The sequence below is a fragment of the Macrobrachium nipponense genome, chromosome 16 (assembly GCF_015104395.2).
Source record: "Macrobrachium nipponense isolate FS-2020 chromosome 16, ASM1510439v2, whole genome shotgun sequence".
Classification (NCBI taxonomy): domain Eukaryota; kingdom Metazoa; phylum Arthropoda; class Malacostraca; order Decapoda; family Palaemonidae; genus Macrobrachium; species Macrobrachium nipponense.
The window spans coordinates 22,275,909-22,298,408 of NC_087209.1; the positions used below are offsets into that span (position 1 = coordinate 22,275,909).

General features: G+C 37.5%; 1 protein-coding gene across 5 annotated transcripts in view; it reads right to left on the reverse strand.

Moving 5' to 3' along the window:
* LOC135195611 (protein tincar-like) overlaps positions 1 to 22,500 on the reverse strand; it is a 630,442-nt gene that overhangs the window by 27,663 nt on the left and 580,279 nt on the right. The window lies entirely within an intron of this gene.

Below are 22,500 nucleotides of genomic sequence, written 5' to 3' on the forward strand. Positions count from 1 at the left end.
CATAATATTGGTTTGTGGACTTTGTCAAATGCTTTCTCGTATTCAACAAAAGGCATCGAAAGCCCTCTGATAATCAACAGAAGTCATCAGAAGGGGATTTGTAAATTCCACACACTGTTGCCCAATGTGCCTGAACACAAATATTTGATCTGTGCAACTCATGCCTTTTCTAATACCATCCTGCCCATTTCTAAGCTTTTATCAATGTCTTGCTCCAGCCTACTGAGCATAAGTACACACAGTTTTTTTTAAAATGTTTTTATTTTATTTACAACGAACGTAAAACACCACTCTACTTATACAAGAACTGATAGATAAATCTGCAATTAAGAACATACGTCACATTATACAATAAGATAAATCAGCAATTAAGAACATACGTCACATTATACAATAAAGCCATAAATCCATCCTGAGATCCAGAATTACCCTTGTAGATTATTTGTAGCGGCCACCCTGCTTTTCACTAGTTTCTTGCGAATTCTATGCTTGCGACTCGTCTTGTCACATTCTTTACGACGCTGACAATAAAGCCAGTTAGTTAATACCGAGACCTTCATATCCTATGTACATATGTGAAATACTTTTTGATTTCAGTTTTACTAGAATCACGTGATCATCTAGATTTTACGTCCTTATCACAAAAACAGACCTTGATTCGCCGTCGCTTTGATCTCACTGCTGTTTTCTTATATACTTACGATTATTTCACAACTCCATCTCTCTCACTGCCTCATTCTCCACTTTCATCGCTTCATTTCCTATCAAATCATCTTTTATATAGCATTCTCTCTGTCTGTCTGTCTGTCTGTCTCTCTCATTACATCCAAATGCACTTCCTTTTCCTTGACTCCCCTTCACTATCTCACCTTTAAATAGGAATTGCGTCCAATGCGGACAGGGGCGGCCGAGGACCATGTGATAGGAGATAGGAAACTAGACTACTGCAATTACGGGCGAAAGCAATCATGCAGCGTAATTGCACGCACGAGCATTAGATTAAATGTTACGTACGTCACATAAACGCGCATAAAAGCAGATCACGAAATTACCATAATCATTAAGACGACATACCAAGAGGATTGCTGATACGCAAATGGATTGTGGGAAATGCTAGAAACAGTATTCCAATACCCGACTATTGATTCGTCATGAAGATCTAATGCAACGAATGCTGGCAGGATATTAAACAGAGGTGGAGCATGCTTTAGTCGAATCGATTTAATGAGAATCAAATTAATCAATTATCCGGTAGATATCTCTAATACACTGAAAACTTAATATACTCTTTTATAACGCTGATAACTTTCTCGATTACAATTCAGTTATGTGTATCGTTTGTGTGTGTAGACTGAACGATATGGAAGTTTGTTTGTTTGTTTGCATGGTGTTTTTACGTTGCATGGAACCAGTGGTTATTCAGCAACGGGACCAACGCTTTACGTGACTTCCGAACCACGTCGAGAGTGAACTTCTATCACCAGAAATACACATCTCTCACCTCTCAGTGGAATGCCCGAGAATCGAACTCGCGTCCACCAAGGTGGCACGCCAACACCATACCGATGTATGTAACAATAAAGCAAATAGTTATGTAAGATAATATAACCTCTCAAATAGTTATGTAAGTTAATATAACCTCTAAGATTGGAAGTACAGCCAAAATGTTCAACGAGAATTATTTGTATGTTAGAAATTTCGGATTTTTTTTTTCAGCTGCCCTATAGTAAGGGCATAGATATCGCAGAAGCAATTTTTTCGTTCTTGACATTTACAATCTTCTTTACTTAAAGAGCGAGGGGACGGGCAACAAGCTACTGAGTCGATTCCATGCACGAAAAGTGTTTTGAAAAAGATCGAGTGGCACCTATTCAAAATAAGACTTAACGCCTGTTGTAAGACGGGAGGCTATAGAAATAAACGTTTATTACCCACATTTCCAAAGGTGCAAAGACCTTTCGCTGTTAGATTTGAACGAAAGTAATCACATTCATAAATTAGTAACGAAAACGCAAGACCATAATATTTAACCCCAACCAGCTTTACAAATGCAACAGCTTTCAATTCGACGGCGCAGAATTATTACGTCTTATGAAGTGGATCCAACCCCAGTGGGAGACCAGGAATCTAATTAAACCTTCCCTCGACAACCTTAAACTTGAAAGACAACTTGAATTCAAAACATTCCAATATCTTAAGCTCTTGCTTAGGAGAGTTCATAACCGATTTGTCAGGTTCCGTAGGAATTTGTGCACTTTACTACTACTACTACTACTACTACTACTACTACTACTACTACTACTACTACAGACTATTCTGATGATAATATTTTCGAGAAATGAAGTGGAATAATGTTTTCACTAATATAACGACAACCGATAAGTATTAAAGGTCAGATCAATATCTAAAGATAACTGACTACCTATTGCTATGAGAATAGTATGTCTTAGGGGCACCCGAATAAATTATTTAAAAAATACGATCCAAAGCAAGAATACAGCATATAAGACGGTCTTCATAAACATGGGTCATATAATAGTACTAAAAACGATTTAACCATATGCCCTGAGCATATATTTCATAGGTCTCCGGGTAACTCCTCTGTCGCAAAACATATTGTAAAATGATTAAGCTTGGTGAAAATTTAACAATGATTTCGGCAGATTTATGAGAAAATGCTTCAGAAAAATCCTAAAAGAAGATTATTGCAGACAGTTTTTATAGTAACAACATAGAAGATAATCAGGACTCCACATTCAATGAGATACCGACTTCTCATCTTGCACTTTGTAAAAAATGAAATTAAACTATAGAATTGCTCATGCTTTTGTAAAAGATTACTTGGATATTTTTCCACTATAAATAACTGAAAGTTACCGTGGACGACAAAAATTCCACTTAGTTCATGATGATTTTAGCATCAAGGGACCAATATATCATCTAATCTTGCTGCCAACTTAATGCAAATAAAATTATACATTTTCTCATATTAATATCAATCATAGACGATAATAATTTTCAATTAAATGTCAGTAATGATTCAAAACAAAAATCTTTTTAACTGGTAAGTAAATAGAATTCATACGTTTCTTGGTTATCCTAAAATGTTTCTCGGCCGATAACTTGAAAAAATCCGAATTTAGCTCCAGCAACTCCCACGAACGGCAGTTGACCTCCAGAAAGATTTCTTAAAGATGGAGGTATCATGACATACGAGAATGCTGCTCTTCTGTGGTCTAGATTTAGTGTGAAAATTCCATTTCAAAGAATACATATAAAAAGGAAAAAATAAATATGCTCTTGATGAAATGTTGGACGTAGTATATCGTTTAGTTTAAGATAAATTTAAAGTGAGACCAACAAAATATACGCAGTGCTTGTTGTTATTATCAATATAAATTAGATTTCTTAATAAAAACTATTAATAAAAATTAGATTTCTTAATAAAAAGTGTCTAATCATAACATAAAGTTGTGGTGCGATTTCAACTGTAAGTTACAAAGGTTCTAAAACTACAAAAATGGGTACCGCTGATCGTTTTCGAATGTAAATGATCAGTGCTGTTTTCCGTGTTGGTACATTTTGTGCCAATAATGGCTCAAAATAGCAACAGCAAAGGCACCAATCGGTAATTGTTCCGGCAAGCTCATTTCAGTTCAAAACAACTGAAGCCATTCATAATTTATATTCTACAATAATACACTATATTTCTTGGTGATGGATTTACCAATGTCGATTTAAAGATAAGAAATCATCTGCATCATCATCACCCACCTCCCTTTCCTCTTTTACTGGTGCGGAATTTTCTGGTACGTTTCCAATTCCAATAGTCTTGAATTTTTGCACTCTTCAACCTGACTCAAATTCTCTTTTTCTCTGTCCTTAGATAATCAATTGTTTCCACTTCTAACAATCTATCTCACTTAAACTTCCCGACTTTGTTTCTTTAGCTGATGGCACTTTATTCTATATTTTTCAACGCCCACACTCCTGTTTTTTTTTATATATATTTTCCTTTGTAAAGTTATAGGAGCATATCAATACCGTCCTCTTATTTCCCGATTTTAATTTTTATTTCTAATCCACACTCCTCCGACTCCCTTTATCTTATCATTCGATCTAAGTTCTATTAACATGCAATATGCTATTTTTTTAAAAACACGTTTTTCTTTACCTGTTTTAAAAACACGTTTTTCTTTAAACCTGTTTATCAGTCTATTTAATTTCACTGTTTCGTTAAACTTCACTGCAGAACAATTAATATCTATTGCCATTTCTCTATATGGCCTTTATCAATCACCTTGATTTCCTTTATCAATCTTGATTTTACAATTTCATTCTTAATTCTACTGTAGTACAAACAATTCATATTCCCACGTCCTTCCTAGGGAAGGTCTATCAGTCTATCTATCTGTCTTATATCATGATTTCCAAATTTAACCCAATCATTGTACAAAAAGTGTATCCTCCCTTCCATATACCTATCTATCAATCGGCTTAAAATCACGAATTCCATTTTCAAACCTACTCTTGCGCAATCAATATCAACTCCCACTTTTCACTCGTTCTCCTTCACACACCGGCAAAAAAAAAAAAAAAAAAAAAAAAAAAAAAAAAAAAAAAAAAAAAAAAAAGTGAGGGTGAGGAGGGGAGATGGGGTGGGGATAGGAGGGGGATGTCCTCTGCAAACCACCCTCACACCCTCCTCCTTCTCCTTCTGGGGGCGTCCTAATACCCAAATCAACTTTTCCATCAGAGACATACCAAAGATGATCCGCGAGGACCCGCTACATCTCCCAATAGCTGGGACGAGCAAATTGGATCTTAGTCCGGCTGCTGGCTGGATGCTGGTGGTAGGTAGGTAGGTAGGTTTCGACGATATTGCTGTTAGGGGAGTTTACTCCCTCAGATTGTGTAGATATAGTAGGGCTTTCAAGTCTATATGGTGTCAGTCTGTGCTTTAGTGAATTTCATGTATATATACACATCATATATATAATATAATATATATACATATATAAATATATATACTATATATATACATACACACACACACACACACACACACACACACATATATATATATAAAGGTATAATAAGCTCCGAAGAAAAAATAAACAACGGAGTTTCTACAAGATCTTTCGACTCTGCTGAGTAAAGGACGTTTGAGTCGAAAGATCTTGCAGAAACTCTGTTGTTTATTTTTCCTTCGTGGCTTATACCTTTATTTATGGATTTATCACGTTCCAAACTTTCGTGATTCAGTTATACACACACACACACACATATATATATGTATATATATATATATATAATCATATATATATATATATATATATATATATATATATATATTATATATATATATATATATATATAATTCCCTTGGATTGCCAATTATCTCCGGGGCATACCCAATTCGTTATTTATGCACTATGGCTTGCTATTTGTAGTACAGTAATGTCATTTGAAAAGTAGCAATTAACTCACACAGACTTACAAGCACAAGCACTCGCGCGCTATACATAATACGTGTGTGTTTGCGTGTATATATATATATATAGTATTTTTTTATATATATATATATATATATATATATATTATAATAATATATAAAATCAGTCCTACTTCACTTTCTTTACATAGCAAATCAAGGGTTAAACTCCCAAGTAGAAAACGGTCATGTCAGTTAACGATCTGTAATCGTAAACAACAATTTATGACCAGATCCTGCATAGAAATTGCCTATGGCTTTGGGCACTAATGCAATGTTTCCCAAGGCAGAGGGGCGCTTCTTAGTAGGGGCTATCGATACCTTGGAGGAGGAAATTGTGGGTCAACGGTGGATGCAATTCATTCTGGTTAGTCAATTTCTCTCTGACTACTACTATTACTCCTACTACTACTACTACTACTACTACTACTGTAAAGTATGGAGGCTCAACAACACAGCTTTCCTTTTCCGTATCTGTGAATCACCAAGTACCCGAGGCATCGGATTACAAGCTGAATAACAGTTATTTAAGTATATATGGTTAATTAAGAAAACATTCAATTAATAAATTGACATTTAGGCTACGAAGGACAAACTCAGGAAATACTCTCTGTACCAGTTAATATACTGAGAGGAAACGTTCCTATTTGAAAAAATGAAAAAAATAAACGTTTTTGAGGACATCCACACAGGCAATATACTCAACCTCTTTTATTATTTGGCATTTTTTTATAACAAAATAAAAACAGCCATTCTCTTAAACATCGGAGACCACCACAGGCTGTTCCTCTATGACGTTAAAAGTCCGATTTCTTTAAGTAATATTTATTCGTAGTAAGAGTAAAAAAGTATATCTTAGTTTTACCAGACCACCGCTGAGCTGATTAACAGCTCTCCTAGGGCTGGCCCGAAGGATTAGATATTTTTACGTAACTAAGAACCAATTGGATACCTATCAACGGACCTACAGCTTATTGTGGGATCCGAACCACATTATATCGAGAAATAAATTTCTATCACCAGAAATAAATTCCTCTGGTTCCGCGTTGGCCGAGCCGAGAATCGAACTTCGGACCACCGGATTGGTAGCCGAGCGCGAAATCGACTCGTCCAACGTGGACTTTGTAGTAAGAGTAAAAAGGATAAAAGCACATTAATGTTAAAACTATAACTACAAGGAATTCCGATATCAATTATATTACTGGCACAGCTAAAACAACAACGCTATAAAAAGAAAAATAAGCCAAAAGCTGAATTAAGCAATCACCTATTCTTCTGACGCCATAACCACCTGGAGAGCCTCAATAGATTCTTTCGAGATTATCGACTGCGCGGAGTGAGGTTGGGTCTGAAGGGCACTCCACCAGGTAAGCAAATCTCCCATAAGGTCTCTCTCCTACCCCACCTAACTTCCCTTTAGACCAATATCGGCCCAAACATTGAAAGTCAACAATAGATAATTACCTGGGTGTTTGCTTAAGGGAAAGTAGAAAAGTCAGCCAGGTTGGGTGCAGATGGATCCATCCTTTTATGAAGCTGGCTCATAGGAAGGAGCCCTTGCTCAGGGTTGGGGAGCTGATCATGAGGCGTGTAGAACGCAATTGCAAATGAGGGGTTGAATGTCCAGCGGAGAGTAAAATCAAAGACGGTGATGTTTAGCTATGCAGTGAGCAAAAACGCGACAGCGATTCCTTTGCCGAGATAAGCTAACAACTTCCCAGTCTGGCCCTGCCCTTCTGCCTGCGATTATATCGTTCGCTCTTCACCAAAGTTCATCGTGAATCTATCGACGACTGATCAAAAAGGAGTCTGTGGGGCAATTTCATACCCAAATAGTTACGGCGTCAACAAGTTTCACAGCGCATAGTTGGCATTTTAATTATTTATCAATCGCGCTCTCTCTTCCTTTGCAGACAGACACCCTCACTTTGAATTACTATGAGTTAAAATACTTTGTATAGAATTAAAACTTTGAGATATTCTAACATTTTCTTCCTTTATTTAGCGTGTGAATGTAAAGCCAACAGAGATAAAGCCAAAATTTGATGTCTCTTAAATCTCTTAACCAAACTTACCTGCTAACATTTTCTGTTTGCTCCTCAGCTCAGAAGTGAGAGCTGAAGAATTATGCAAACAGAGTGAAAAGAAGTAGGAATTCAAGTTAGTTGGGCACATGTGGATGAATGGTAAGAAAGATAAAGAATAAGGAAATATTGCGCATTTAAAGCACAGACAAATACGATATATAATTCCTTAATTGTATCTTTCGTCACAAATACCTAGGTCATTGACGCTGAGATTCTTAAATGAAGCAATATTTCTGTTAATAATAAGCCAACTGATTAATTTTTACTCGAATTGTCTTCCAATGGAAGACCTTTTATTCGGCAAAGATCCCTTTTGTTTCAGAAATGAACTTCACCTCGGGTTCTCTTCCAATGACTTTTTTCTCTGCCTCTTTCAGTGGATATATAGTGACTCGTGATTCACAGTTAATGCATCGTCCATTTCTATTTCTGAGAAACGAAATTATTATTTTCCTCGATCTGAGACGCCAGTCTGTGTCATTTTTGGCAACAAGCCTACTCGCAGCATCATTTAGTTCTTTCTTACGTACAGAGAAGTAGACTTCTTCCCGGCCATCAGCACATAAAAAGGAACGTTTGTACGTGCAGCCTACAATCATTATATATTTGGCCGTGAACTCTCAAATGCTTCGTACAGTATCAAGCTTTCACCATAATAAAGCTTACGTCTCATGGCAATATCCGTCTATCTCCAAATCATGAAATACTCAAACTGCCTGTCAATCAAGGGATCATCGGAACCATACAGTGGTATCCGTCAAATTTAACTGTCCATTAAGTTTGGTCAAGTGAGGGCAGCCGGATAAGGACGGTTTGATCGGCTTAAGCGAACAGATGATGCCTGAGAGAGACCGTCGTTGCTGAAACCGTGGGATTAATGGAAATGAAATACTTGAATGAAATACTTCACCGTTTCATTCAGAAATGGCCCGTTATCCAAGATATGATGGACGAGGAAGCATCATTAAATTTGTCATCGTTTCTACCTGTTTTCAGGTGTATTACGAGATTGGCATTCAGGTCATAAGCGAGGGCAATCGAGGGCACTTTAAAGTTCATTCCGCGTTTCATGAATATTGAAAACAAGGAAAATATAAAATTACCGATGAATTTCGTGCCCCTTTCAATGCATCGCACATGTGGCGTCAAAAATCAATGCCAAGAGAAAGGCTTCATCTGACAATATTATTTCAATCCTGGAGTCTCTTTGAATCATTTCGTTATACCGACTAATTCATAGAATCCGTCGAGAATTGAAGAAAAGAAAAGCAAAATTCTAAATGACTTTCAAATGCAGTCATCAGCTTGAAGGCTTATTATTTCAGTCGCTTTATTAACCATAAAGTTATGCTTCTCCAATAATAGTTAAATATCAAGTTACGCCTAAGACGTAATCAAATATAAAATCATAGTTAACCTGTAGCAATTAGGTATCAAATTATGTTTCATCTGGAATAATCAAATCTCGAGCTATGCTTTATCTTTTATAATCAGATATCTGAGAAACACTTAACCAAACAAACCTAATGTTTCACCAACCATAAATAATATAAAAAAAATTTTGCTATCCACCCAGAACAAACATTGTGTTACGCCTCACCCGCTATAATTAAATATATCGGTACTCAGCTTTCGAAGGGAGTGCTTCCTTCCCTTAGGGTCAAGGCTGAATCAATAGAGGAAGGTTACATCTTCCCTTTCACGCCTCTACTGCTTTCTCTCATTCCTCCTATGCTTCCGCCTCCGCCCCTAATGACTTCAGTAACACTGCGGTTATACGCTACTGAGAATATTATATTATTACTATATTACTATGCTCATTTATGCTGCTGCTAATATTGGGAACATTACTAATGATAAACTATTATAAAAAAAATCAACATTTCTTGAATGCTTTATTGATAATATTGTTAACACATAAGTTATAATACGATATATTTAATATATTACATTTTCAACATATACTTTTGCTAACATCACTAAGATATAGAATTACTTCGATGCTAATAACTTTAATACTGCGCTACCCTGACTGAGAGAGAGAGAGAGAGAGAGAGAGAGAGAGAGAGAGAGAGAGAGAGAGAGAGAGAGTTTCTTACTTACTACCAACACAATCGATCATTTTAAAGACTTTACCCTCTAATTATCTGAGAAAGACTTATTGAAAATACCAAAGTTTAAGAATGATTTACATATAAAAAGAAAAATACCAGGTCTCCTACTGATTTGACTTTAAGGCACAATTAGGACCACGTGCAATAGAAAGCTTCTGACGTCCTCTCACATGTGCGTATACATGTGTAGATATGAGAGCGTGTGCGTTTGGCTCGCGTGCATGTCTCTGTGTGTGAATTAATGTGTCCATTTAATTTTTCCCTTATCTTCCACGTCAACCATGTAAAAGCCCCAAATAATTTTTTTTTTCTTTTATCTGCAGAGCAAACTGGCAGAGCAGATTAGGATCTGTATTTTTCATTTTGAAGTTTTGTCGTTCCAAAATGGCGTTTCACAAGAGGAAAGGACTGTCCAAATTTTATTTTAGCGTTTACGAGCAAAAGGTACTAATAAGCGGCCGACGACTGCATGCGGTAGACGCGGACTTTTTGATTAGCGTACATTAACGAGAGCATAAAAAAAACGAGTAGAAATTTAAATACGCGAAATTTGCTGCTTTGGCGGACTGCATTTTTTCTTAACGAATGTCACTAATGCCACAGAAGGAATCAACATAACGAATGTCACTAATACCAGAGATGGAATCTACAGAACGAATGTCACTAACACCAGAGAAGGAATCAAAAGAACGAATGTCACTAACACCAGGCAGATCACTTAAGAGGGCAAAGGGATCGGCGAAATTTTTGGAAGGCCGATCAACAAAAAGGGTACAGATGATTTGTTCGTGCCATTGTGGTCTCGTGGGGGACGCCCCAAAGCCCAGGCCTATAGTTTATGCAACAGTGGAGGACGTTGATATCCCAGTATTTATTGATACTGGTGCAAGTATCAACTTGATGGATCACAATTTGTATCAATCCATGTTCTCCCATTACCCTTTGAAACCCTCAACGGAGACGGTGTGTGATGTGCAAGCCCATAGATTAAAAACCCTGGGTTGTGTTCGAATACAGTTTACTCTCGGTGATAGTGTTAATAGAACCATTTTTGGTTATAAAAGGGGTTGTGTTGGGCCACAGACTTTTGCTGGGTCATTCTGCATGTAGGAGACACGAGATTTCGATCCATGCGGGTGTTAATGGTATAACGGTTGGAATACCTGGTGTTTTTCTTCCTTCTGAGGACGTGATTAGAACTGAGGATATGGAGATTATTGAAAAAGGGGATGTGTTTGGCGGTGCTAATGGTGATGATACTGGGGATATGGGGAGTAGTAATATCAAAACCCACACTGATGATACGGGAATAACTGCGGTGATGTTATGCGAGATATTGGGGGCCACGGTGGTAACAATTTTGGTAAATGTGACAATGGCATTATGGGTGGTGATACTGATACTAATATTGATATTATTACTGATACTAACAATGGGGTGGATGTAATGAGAACCACAGGTGGTGATGTTTATGGGATCGTGGAATGGGGAGGTACTAACCATAAATATGAAGGTGTTTTATCAGAGGATGTTGTGTTAATGCCAGGTTCAAAGACTATGGTAAAAGCCAAGTTGAGGGGAGGGAGAAAACCCGCGGAAGTGTGTGTAGTTGAGGGTAGTGAGAAACTAAGGGTTTATTAGCACGGCATCAGTGAAACAGTGTATCAAACACTGGTGTTACATGGTTAGAATTATTGAACTGTAATGATACAGTTAGGAAATACCAAAGGAATACATATGTGGTAGATCTCCAAGATTGGAGTAATGACAGTGGTTCAGTGGCTATTGTAGAGGGGAAATCTGAGTTTTCAGAGGCAGAAATGCAATCAAAGAAGCGAATATTTAGAGAACATTTAGCTAATGCGGATTATAGTGAGCATGTTGAAGCGGTAAGCGAGCTCTTGGCAGAATTTGGGGATACAGTAGCCTTACAAGGTGATAAACTAGGATTGACTAATGTGTTAGAACATAAGGTAGGTAAAAAAACTTTTTAGGGAAGAAAAAATGGGCACAAAAACCTATTTATATCCCTGCATACCGCATACCTTTCAAAATCAGAGAACAAGTAGAGAAAGAGGTCATTAAATTGGAAGAGGAAGGATCATTAGGCCTAGTGTGTCTCCATACAACTTTCCTCTGTTAGCAGTGCCTAAGAAGGACGGTTCTGTCCGTGTATGCATCGATTTTAGACGTTTAAATGAAAAAAACAATCCCTGACTGTTATCCAGTCGCGTGCATACCAGATCTTTTTGTAGAAATCGGGGGACATAATATTTATAGCTCAATTGATTTAGCGCAGGGTTTTCTGCAGGTCCCTGTTAGTGAGAGTAGTAAGGAATATACGACTTTTGCAGTGCCCAAGGGACACTATGAATTTACGCGAATACCGTTCGGTTTATCGGGCATTCCGATGACTTTTACCAGGTTGGTGAACACAGTTTTGCACGGGTTATTGGGTAAAAATGGTTTTGTATACATGGATGATATTTTAGTCGCAACAGACACAATCGTGCAACACCTGGAAGTGCTTACGGAAGTACTAAGGAGGCTTAGATTAGCAAGATTGAAAATTAAGCTAGCTAAGTGTTCGTACTTGAAAAAGCAAATCACATATTTGGGCCACGTCATATCCAAGGAAGGGGTTAGAGTAAACAACGATAAAGTCAAAGCAATAGCGAATTTTCGCACCCCCAGATCAAAGAAAGAAATTAAGTTATTCCTGGGTATCACTGGTTTCTTTCGTAGGTTTGTGAAAGTCTTCTAACATAGTAGCTCCCCTAACAGATATATTGCGGGAAGACGTTCAATTTCAATATGGGAAACCCCAGACTGAAAGTTTTCAAAACTTAAGGACACATTAATGAATCCCCCAGTTCTGAAATTTCCAGATTTCAGCAAACCATTCACATTAGTGACTGATGCCAGTCAGGATGGTTTAGGTGCTTGCCTTATGCAAAAGTTTGATGGGAAATTCAATCCCATAGCCTTTTATAGCAGGAAGTTTAGGACAAAGGGCAGCAATGAGAGATCAATGGCTACCATAGATAAAGAAGCCTTTGCAATAGTATCAAGTTTGGTTCATTTTAAAATGCTACTGATGGGGAATAAAGTAGAAGTCCTTACAGACCACAAGCCATTATTGGATCTTTTTAATAAGCCCGATTTGTCGCCTAAAAGAGCTCGATGGTTTCTAACTATCAGAGATTTCGATGCAAAGCTCAAATATATAGAAGGCAAATTAAATGTAGTAGCGGACGCCCTTAGTAGAAGTTTTTATGACAGGGAAGGATTTCAAGTTGCACTAGTCACTAGCGAGTCTCATTAGAAAAGGGCCAAAAAAAAGGGGGGGGGGGGCAGGGAATGAAATTTGGGGGGGAAAAAAAATTATTTTCTTGGGGGCCAAGGGGGAACGGGCCAAAAAAAAAGTGTTTTTTTTTCCTTAAGAGGGGGGGAAAATTAGGTTTCCAGGAAAAAAAAAAACGTTTTTATTAAGGTTACCTGTAGTAGAGGACGCCCTTAGTAGAAGTTTTTATGACATGGAAGGATTTCAAGTTGCGCTAGTCACTAGCGAGTCTCATAGAGCAAAGGCAGGATGAAGATGAAATTCTGGCAGACGCAAAAGCGTTTCTTAGAGGGGAATTAGTCAGGAAACGTTATAAGTTACCTTTTTGGGTTTAGAGTTAGAAGGTAATCTATTGGTCAGGAAAATTAAATGTAAATTGAGCACCAGTGAAAGTAAAGGAGACACGACACATCGTAATTTCGAAAGTCCTAATTCCAGTGGTTTTGGATATAGTACACTGCAGGTTTGGTAGTCCGCAGTTGGGGATAGAAAAAACGTATAATGAGGTGTGTGCTAAATATATTTGGAAAAACATGGGGAAAGATGAGGAAAATTTTGTGAAAAACTGTACAGTATGCAATGCATGCAAACCTGCAAGGATAACTTCATGCAAATTAAGGTCGTATCCGATACCAATTAGAACTTTTCAGAGAATACATATGGATATCCTAGAAATTTTTTGTGAATCTAGATATGCGAATAAATAAACTTTTTTTTTGTGAGTAATAATAGAAATTTTTCCACTTAAGCATAAAACAGCTGAAGAAGTAGCTATAGCATTTTTCAATGGTATCATTTGCAGATATGGCTCACCCGAGGTTTTATTGACTGACAATGGCAGAGAATTTGTAAACAAAACTTTAGAATGTTTCGCGGAAGTCATGGGGATACAGAAAGTAACAATTATTCCATACAGACCTGAAGCTAATGGGTTGTGTGAACGAGCAAACAGGAAAGTGCTCGAAGCTCTCAGGAAGACTGTAGGAGGTAATGATAAAAACTGGGACAGATATAGTGATGTTAGACAATATTAACACTGTGGTTAGTGATTCCATTAAAATATCTCCATTTGAAGCTTTGTTTGGTTGCCCAGCACGAGGCACATTCGATCTGTTAACTATACCTTATCTTGGGGAAGATACAATCGAAGCATTAATATCTACAGCGAGAGAGAGACATGCTTGTCTCAGCTGTAATCTCGAGGCCACGACTCGAGAAATGGTAGAAAGAAGTAATAGCAGAACATCTGATCCTAAGATCAATGTTGGAGACAAGGTATTTCTGAAAATCAACGTGAGAAATGAACTAAGTTACAAATTTGGTCCGAAATTTGAGGGTCCGTTTAGAGTCGTTGAGGAAAAGACTGGAAACAGATTTGTAGTCTTAGAGGAAAAAACAGGTCGGTCGAAATTAACACATATCAAAACTGATATATGCAAATTGATGGTGAAATGGGTTTAATGTTTTTTTTCTCTTTCATTTCTTCTACTATTTTTCTTATTATGCACAAACTGCGGCGTTTTGGTGTGAGAATTAGAGGTAATTATTTCACGTGAAAAATTGGGTTGAAATTATGGCAAATTTCTGTTAAGCTGAGAAATATTATGACAAGCCCGTGGTGGTTCCTGTGTGTATGGGTTTATTGGGGCTGAATTTTTGCTGCTTTTTGGGTGGTGGATTTTTGGGGCTGAATTTTTTTTTTTTGGCTATAATCTTTGGCGTGGATTTTTTTTGTGGTTATAATTTTTTGGCAGTGATCTGTGGTTTTATGAACCAAGAGGAGATTATTGTGGTTTTATGGGTCCCTGTGAAGAGGTTGTATTTTATTTCACTAGTAGTTATATTTGGCGGTATATAATGGTGGTTATGCGGTTTTATATACTTGTGGCAGTATCATGAATGAGTTGTTTTCAAGGAAAACTTTTTTGGGTACCTTTGTGGATGTCCTAGGGATAATTTTGTGGAATATGGTTATATAGTATCAGTATAGAATTTTTGGGCCATTTGGAGAATAACGATTTCTGAGGTTGCAAGTCTGACTAGACAAATCTATAGTGCGATTTGAGCACATGAGGTATTCACAGGTGGATTAATGCTGATAATGCTGTGATGAGACCGGTTGCTGATTTTTCCTTTCGGAGTTGATTACTCGGAGATTTGCACTGTTTTCAGAGATGTCGATTATGACATTCCATGGGGATGTATGTAAGGGGTCAATTCCGGTCGATGGGATATGTTGCGGCAGCAAATTCCGTAACAATACATACTGCGTTTATGGGGGAAATCACTGGATTATATATATGATTTTTTTCTCTCCGTGTACATTTTGTAATGGGGAAAGTTCAGTTATTATTATTTTTTTTTCTTTTCCTACGAGGGATGTTCGTAATCGGGGTTAAGCTTTACATAGCATTTCTATTATAGACAGGAGGTATAATTTATCAGTGTATATGTGTCAGATAGAAGGGGTATTCGGCATTATATTTCATGGAGGTTAATTATAAACAGTACAGGGGTTTTGCTGTATAGACATTGTGGGGGGTTTTTTGATAGTATATTTGTCAGATATAGGATTACTTGTGAGGATTCAGTGGGTAAAGATCATATTTTGTTTAGTGAGAAATTTTTAATAACTGACTATGAGATTGGGTATATTAGTTAATGACAGATTTGTGTGGTAAAGCAAGACTTTAGTTATTCTATGATCATGTAGACTTTTCAAATACGGACACACGATGACTTTAGAGAATTTCCATCTTCACGTGATGGTGACGACGGGAACAGCTTGGTTCTACAGTACCAGAGGTAGAATCTACACATGAGTGGCGATGTTATGGATCGCCTTTGCAATGGACGAGATGTCGTCGGTGGATCGTCTCAGGATATGTTCTGGGACACATCAGGAGTCTACAATTTTCTACGAGGCGGGTGCGAGACGCACTTGTATGGAAGTCACGGGATATTTTCTTGACAACGAGGTGGTGGTTACGATTCCTCCATTGGAAGACGTTGAATCTACAGTTCGGAGATGAGGGGTTGTTGGATACACTTACAGGGGTCGCAGACGCTGAATAATGGCGCATGCTGAATTGTTTGGAGATGGTTCACGTGCCTAGCCTGGGTCTACAACTATTCGACAAAGGTGTTTGTGAAACACTTACATGAACCCACGAGGCGGTTCAAGTTCCGCCTATCTTAGAGACGGATGAATTTTTCTTCGGCGAACGCTACACAATTCCAGTGATTGCGGTTATGGTATCCATAGTGATAGTCGACATATGTGTTATAGGGGCTATCTTGCAAACATTATGAACCAGTTTATACCAGTTGCTGATGTGGTGTGCGATGGGAGTGCACAAATGACATAGGTGGCCGAGCCATCTTAAAAGTAGGTGAGGTGGTGAATTGTTAATCTCAGCGTTTTCCGGTTAGAGACAGGAACGCTTAGTGACAAGCGCTTGGCTTCTCGAAGAGTGCTGAAATGAAAAACAGTTAGAATTGGTGACCATGCGGTCTGAAGGTTGACGACATTTTCAGAGATCACATGATTGGGTCATGCGGCGCGCTCGGTTGCTATGGCACTCCGAAAGGCGTGTCCGTGTGTGTGTGTGTTCGTAGCGTGTGGTGTATGGGCGCTAACGCTAAGAGATGCAAAAGAAGAGGGGACACTCTTTGATTACTTGTGTCGTGATATAGAACACACATTGGAGAAGGTTCGAGGACACCCATCGCAAGAAGGGTTCATGGCACCATATAAGAGAATGGGTTCTCTAAAGACTTAAATGACAATTTAAATGGCGTAATTAATCAGACAGTGAGATTTAGGGGAAGAGTTTACTTAAACTTAGTTCAGGAGAGGAGAATGACAGTTTACGGTTTGTTTTGTGGGGGTCAGACTTTATTCTTTTAACTCCATTTTATATTAATTTTGTACCATTTAATGTTTAGCTAATTTGGGAAATAAAAAGTATATTTTTGTATCTACGAGGATTCATTAGCCTAGTTTGCATTTTTAGCTCATGCAGAATGATAAGCAGCAAAGAGAGGTAAGGGAGTTGCCTTTGTTTAATTTGTTTAAATGAGTGTCATTTGGTCCTAAAAGCTCGTTTATATATGTATGAAGGGTCTTCTTAGTCTACAACCCTTTGTTGAGTTGAGTTGAATATAAAATTTAGGCCGAAGGCCAAGTACTGGGACCTATGAGGTCATTCGGCGCTGAAATGGAAATTGACAGTAAAAGGTTTGAAAGGTGTAACAGGAGGAAAACCTCAAAGCAGTTGCACTATGAATTAACTGTTGGGAGAGGGTGGAAAGTAGGATGAAGAAAGAGAATATGAAAGGAGGTACAGTAAAAGGAATGAAACTGGTTGCAGCTAGGGAGCCGAAAGCACGCTGCAAAAAACCATAAGTAATGCCTACAGTGCACCGCATGAGTTTCACTGACGGAACTACCCCCTACGGATTACAACCCTTTGTGAATTACGGTTTAGTTATAAAATCTTACTGTGTTAGAATGCGCCACAAATATCAGGTGGTTACATAAAAACAGACAAGATTACGTAAAACTAAAAAGAATGGTTAAACATCTAATAAATTCCTGCGGGGGTAACACCATAAATGCCTTGACAAACCACTCAGCAGAGAGAGAGAGAGAAAAAAGGGAGAAAATCCATAATTCCATAATAATAATAAAAAAACTTGGAAGCGTTTGCGTGTCATTTTCCGACAATGTTTCCTTTAAAAATAAAGTCTATTTCTTTTTGGGGTCTCCACATACACTGATGGAAAGGGGGCGGGGGTAATTATCATCGGTCATTATGAGTCAGGGGATCAACGGATCATATATCTACATGACGTCAGCGAAGGAGGAAGGAGGAGGAAGTAACGGCAAAGAGAGAGAGAGAGAGAGAGAGAGAGAGAGAGAGAGAGAGAGAGAGAGAGAGAGAGAGAGTCCCCAGATACACGATCTCAGCGGTTCTACTTTCCAGGAAAACTGAGACTGGTGGTGGCAGGGAGGGTTGGGGGTTGGGGGGTTGGGAGGGGAGTGTGCAACAACAGGAAAGGAAAAAATAAGAATATTGGCGAGACATTCTCAAATTCTCCAAGGAGATCTTTGTTTACCCCATTTGGGGGATGACGCAGAGCCGATGCCGTTTCAACCAGCGCCGTCGGAGGAAAGGAAAACCTCCCTTGAATAATGATGGGGTTTCACCCGAAGAACGCGCAGTGATCCTTCTTCTTATATATATCCGTGGGAGGGGGGGGGGGGGTGTGGGCGGGAGGGCCGGGTGGGTGTTACTCCAGGCCATTTGAAAATTGGCTCTATTATTTTTCTAGCTAAGTGACCGATTTGGTCACTTATTGGACACTATATATATATATATATATATATATATATATATATATATATATATATATATATTATATATATATATAGTGTCCAATATATATATATATATATATATATATATATATATATATATATATATAGTGTCCAATATATATATATACATATATATATATATAACATTATATATATATATATTTATATGTATATATATATACATATATATATATGTATATATATATATATGTATATATATATATATATATATATATATATATATATATATACATATCCATAAACTGTAGCAACTTAAAGTTCCTCGTGTTTTAAGACATTCAGTAATATCTAGGGAATCCTACGCTAATAGATGTATGGATTACCTTCAACTTTTGATAACTAATTTTGATAACTAAATGATTGTCATATTGCGAACATTTGTATTTTAAGCTTGTCTTCGGTGAACTTAAAAAGTATAAACGTATTATAGGTACATCACCGGTTGTGTAGATTACTCCATATGATAAACATCTTACAGTAGAATCGACTGAAGACAATTCTAGGAACGAGAAACGCCTTGAGGAACTCTTGAGGAATGTAAACGCCCACAAAAACAACAAACCAACAAAACCCAGCAAATATGTGTCCATCAAATACAACGCATTCACATCTTTCCATCCATTTGAACATCTCTTTCTTCGTTAGCTGCCGCCTCCCTCTATCCAACCATTCATCTACTTCTTTCTTTCTTTGTCAGATGCCGTGTCGTCCCATCGTTGCCGAAATGACAATTTTTTTTTTCTTTAGTATTCATTTTCCCCCAACCGCGACTTTTGCGTATATATTCAAACCCGGGTTTCTAAACCGTAGACTTATCCTTTGTTAGGTTTTGCGCTATCACGACGTTGCTGAAATTACAGCCTTTCGGGAATCATTTTCTCCGGCCGTGTATCTTTTTTGGCGTAAATATTCGAATTATTCCCTCTGTAGTAAACAGAGGGGGGAAATATGACCGCACCGTTGCACGGTAGCGAAAGGAAATGGATATAATAATATTTACTTAGAATGAAAGAGAATGTTCCCTGGATATTTTTGGGGGTCTCTGAAGATGAGCGCTCATAGACGACAGTCAACAGTTGTAGTGTTTAATGTAATTACTCACAAACTGTATAAGTAATTTCTAAAGTAATAACATTTAATACACGTTTCAAAATTCAAATTGCCTGCGCTGCCAACTTTTGTATAATTTGAAGTCAAATCTTCCGAAAATATCAAAATAAAAAAAGAATGGTGATGAGACATCATTCACCACAACTATATATAAAAAAGAAGTAAAATACACAGAAACTTGCAACGAAAACAGAGCCTTTCACGAGACAAATATCACCAATTTTCCACGGTTATTATGGCAGGTCTAAAGGATAACTCTCGGAGGATTAATACCTATAAATCTCTTCCAATAAGAGAAGGATAAAACAACTACAAGAATAAAAAGAGAAAAAATCCGCCAAAGACTTTGGTGTGGATAGCACTTTTATTTTTAGTTCTCTCTCTCTCTCTCTCTCTCTGAGCATCCCTCTTTATCCTGTTCTCCTTCGTTTCTCTCAGGACATTGGCATTCTACTTTAACTCCTATCTGTCTCTCGGGGCATTCCTTATCTACCTCTCATTCTCCTCCTCCATATTCTCTCTCTTGTAACGCTTATCTATTTTTCCCTCTAGTCTCGCTCTTTTTTTTCTATTATTCCCGGGCCATTACACACTGACAACAACGCTGCCATAATGAAGCAGAATATTTACGAGCTATACATTACCAGCTATTGTAATGTAAGAAAAAAAAAAAGTCTTTCAAGATATATAGGTATCGCCATATGTTAGGTTTATTTACATTCAGGCTTTTAAGTCTACTGTATGAGAAATGGTCTCGACTCCGTTAAAGAAGTTACCTAGTGATTAAAAGCAGTTATAATGATGAAGGTAAAACCGAGTAAGCATGCGAGGGTTAATTGTACTTTTGGACTTAATATAAAAGGAAGACCTACAAGAGAGTTGATAAGCGGAAAACACACACAAATCGTTGGGACGAAATTCCTTTTTATTTTCTCTATCTTTTAGACTTCATATGCTTTCGCATGACACAATGTTATGCTATTTCGGAAACTGTGGAAGGGCACGCTTTCTTTAGAAGGTTTTTGTGTATTTTTCATTTCCCTAGCTTATGCAGGCTAGGTAATCATTTATACCGAATGTTTACCTAACCCCCATAAGTGAAGGGTCACAGATACAAATCACAAACCTCGACAATAAATAAAATCTGGTCTATGATCAAAGTATAATAATAATAATAATAATAATAATAATAATAATAATAATAATAATAAAAATAATAATAATAATAATATTTCGTACAAAGCATTACGATTAACAGAAGAAACGGAATGAAAGCGTTTCCAGACTAGCCTCCTTACAGAGGAGGAAATCACAAGAAAATGCGAGAGAGAAACCACGAAACCGCCGATAAATTAGGAAACGCTCGACCTCCATTAACTTTGAAGTGATGTTAGGAAAGACCTTGTTAACTACAAACATGTGGTAATGGAGCTGGGTAACCTTGTTAACTCAATAAGTGGATGGAGGCCTCAAGTATGGGAATAGGCAAATCCATGAAAGAGGGGAAAGTTGGTAGTTTGCGATTATGTTTTCCCAACCCTGTGTACCCTGACTTCTTTCAAGTTGTTTTCGTCTTGTACATGGCTTACTAAACTTCCCTTTTTAATATGGAGAGAGAGAGAGAGAGAGAGAGAGAGAGAGAGAGAGAGAGAGAGAGAGAGAGAGAGAACCTGCTTGATTATTCTCTCACTTCTAAAATGGAGAATTGCTCGCCTTATTCTGTGTTTTCTGTGTCATTCGTCTGGCTTCTTGGAAAATAAGTTTCCTTCGACTTTATCTAGGAAGAAAAGTTGACATGCAATTCACTCTCTACCACTGACTAAGTTCTGGGTACGTAACTGTGCTCGTATCGGTGTCTTCTCAGTGACTGATTAATTCCTGCCAAATGCTGTAAAGAGTGAAGCGTACAGTAAATTACTTATACTAAATGAGATGGCATTATGCTGACGGACAAATTACACTCTGTAAGCAAGGACTGTGTTATGTTTGACACCGTGAGATGACAAAATTGCGTTCCGATGTTAAGACTGATTATGTAATCATTTTGCTTTAGGATACTAAGAATTTTAGATATTTTGGTACATAGCCGTTGTAGCACTTTGAAATTTGTTTTACACATCTAGTGGAAAGGAAAACAACTCGATAAAATAATTTCATTGAAAATAAAGAATGTTTACACTTATTTATCATATTACTAAAGTAATATTGCCTGTATCAATCTGTGGTGTTCTATTGCATGTATGAAAGGCATATTGACATTCAAGACACCTTTCCTTAGCGTCCGATACTTGGTAAACCATCTTCAGAGACACAGGGGTACTGACGAGCTATTTAAGAGGTACCTTTGTTCCTTGAATATATATATTCTCATATTTACCAGGCATTCTTGCTAAACTTACCCTACGCTGGTTAAGCGAGTAATTCTTCCTCATAATTTCACCAAATAACAAAACAAGAAGCAAAGTAAGCTGTCATATTCAAAGTAGGAAAATGGTCTTTCGTTTTGAAATTAATGCCACGGAGCTAAAGCTGAGAAATACCATGTTTGCAAGTGAAGCGGAAATGAGATTAATGCAACGAAGTTGAAGATGACATGAACCTAATCTGAAAGTGAAATTATAACACTTTAAAAGCATATAATGCGTCCTCTGATCCTGCAAAAAGTATATCTCTCTCCCGGAGTAATATCTGCTGTCATTTTGCAAAAGGCAGAAGGAGGAAGAGAAAAATGTTTCTCTCATTTTTGATGGCTGTCTTTCGGCCTTTCTCTCTATTGTCTGGGCGTCATTTGCTCTTCCTACATCTTGACACGGATATGAGGAGCTTTTCCCCTTTGATTTTAAAAAATATATTACCATTTTAAATAAAAATAACATGGGAGGTACTGAAGTATAAAGTCTACTTAATGTCGAACGTAGACGGGGAATTAACGTGTAAAACTAAGAGAG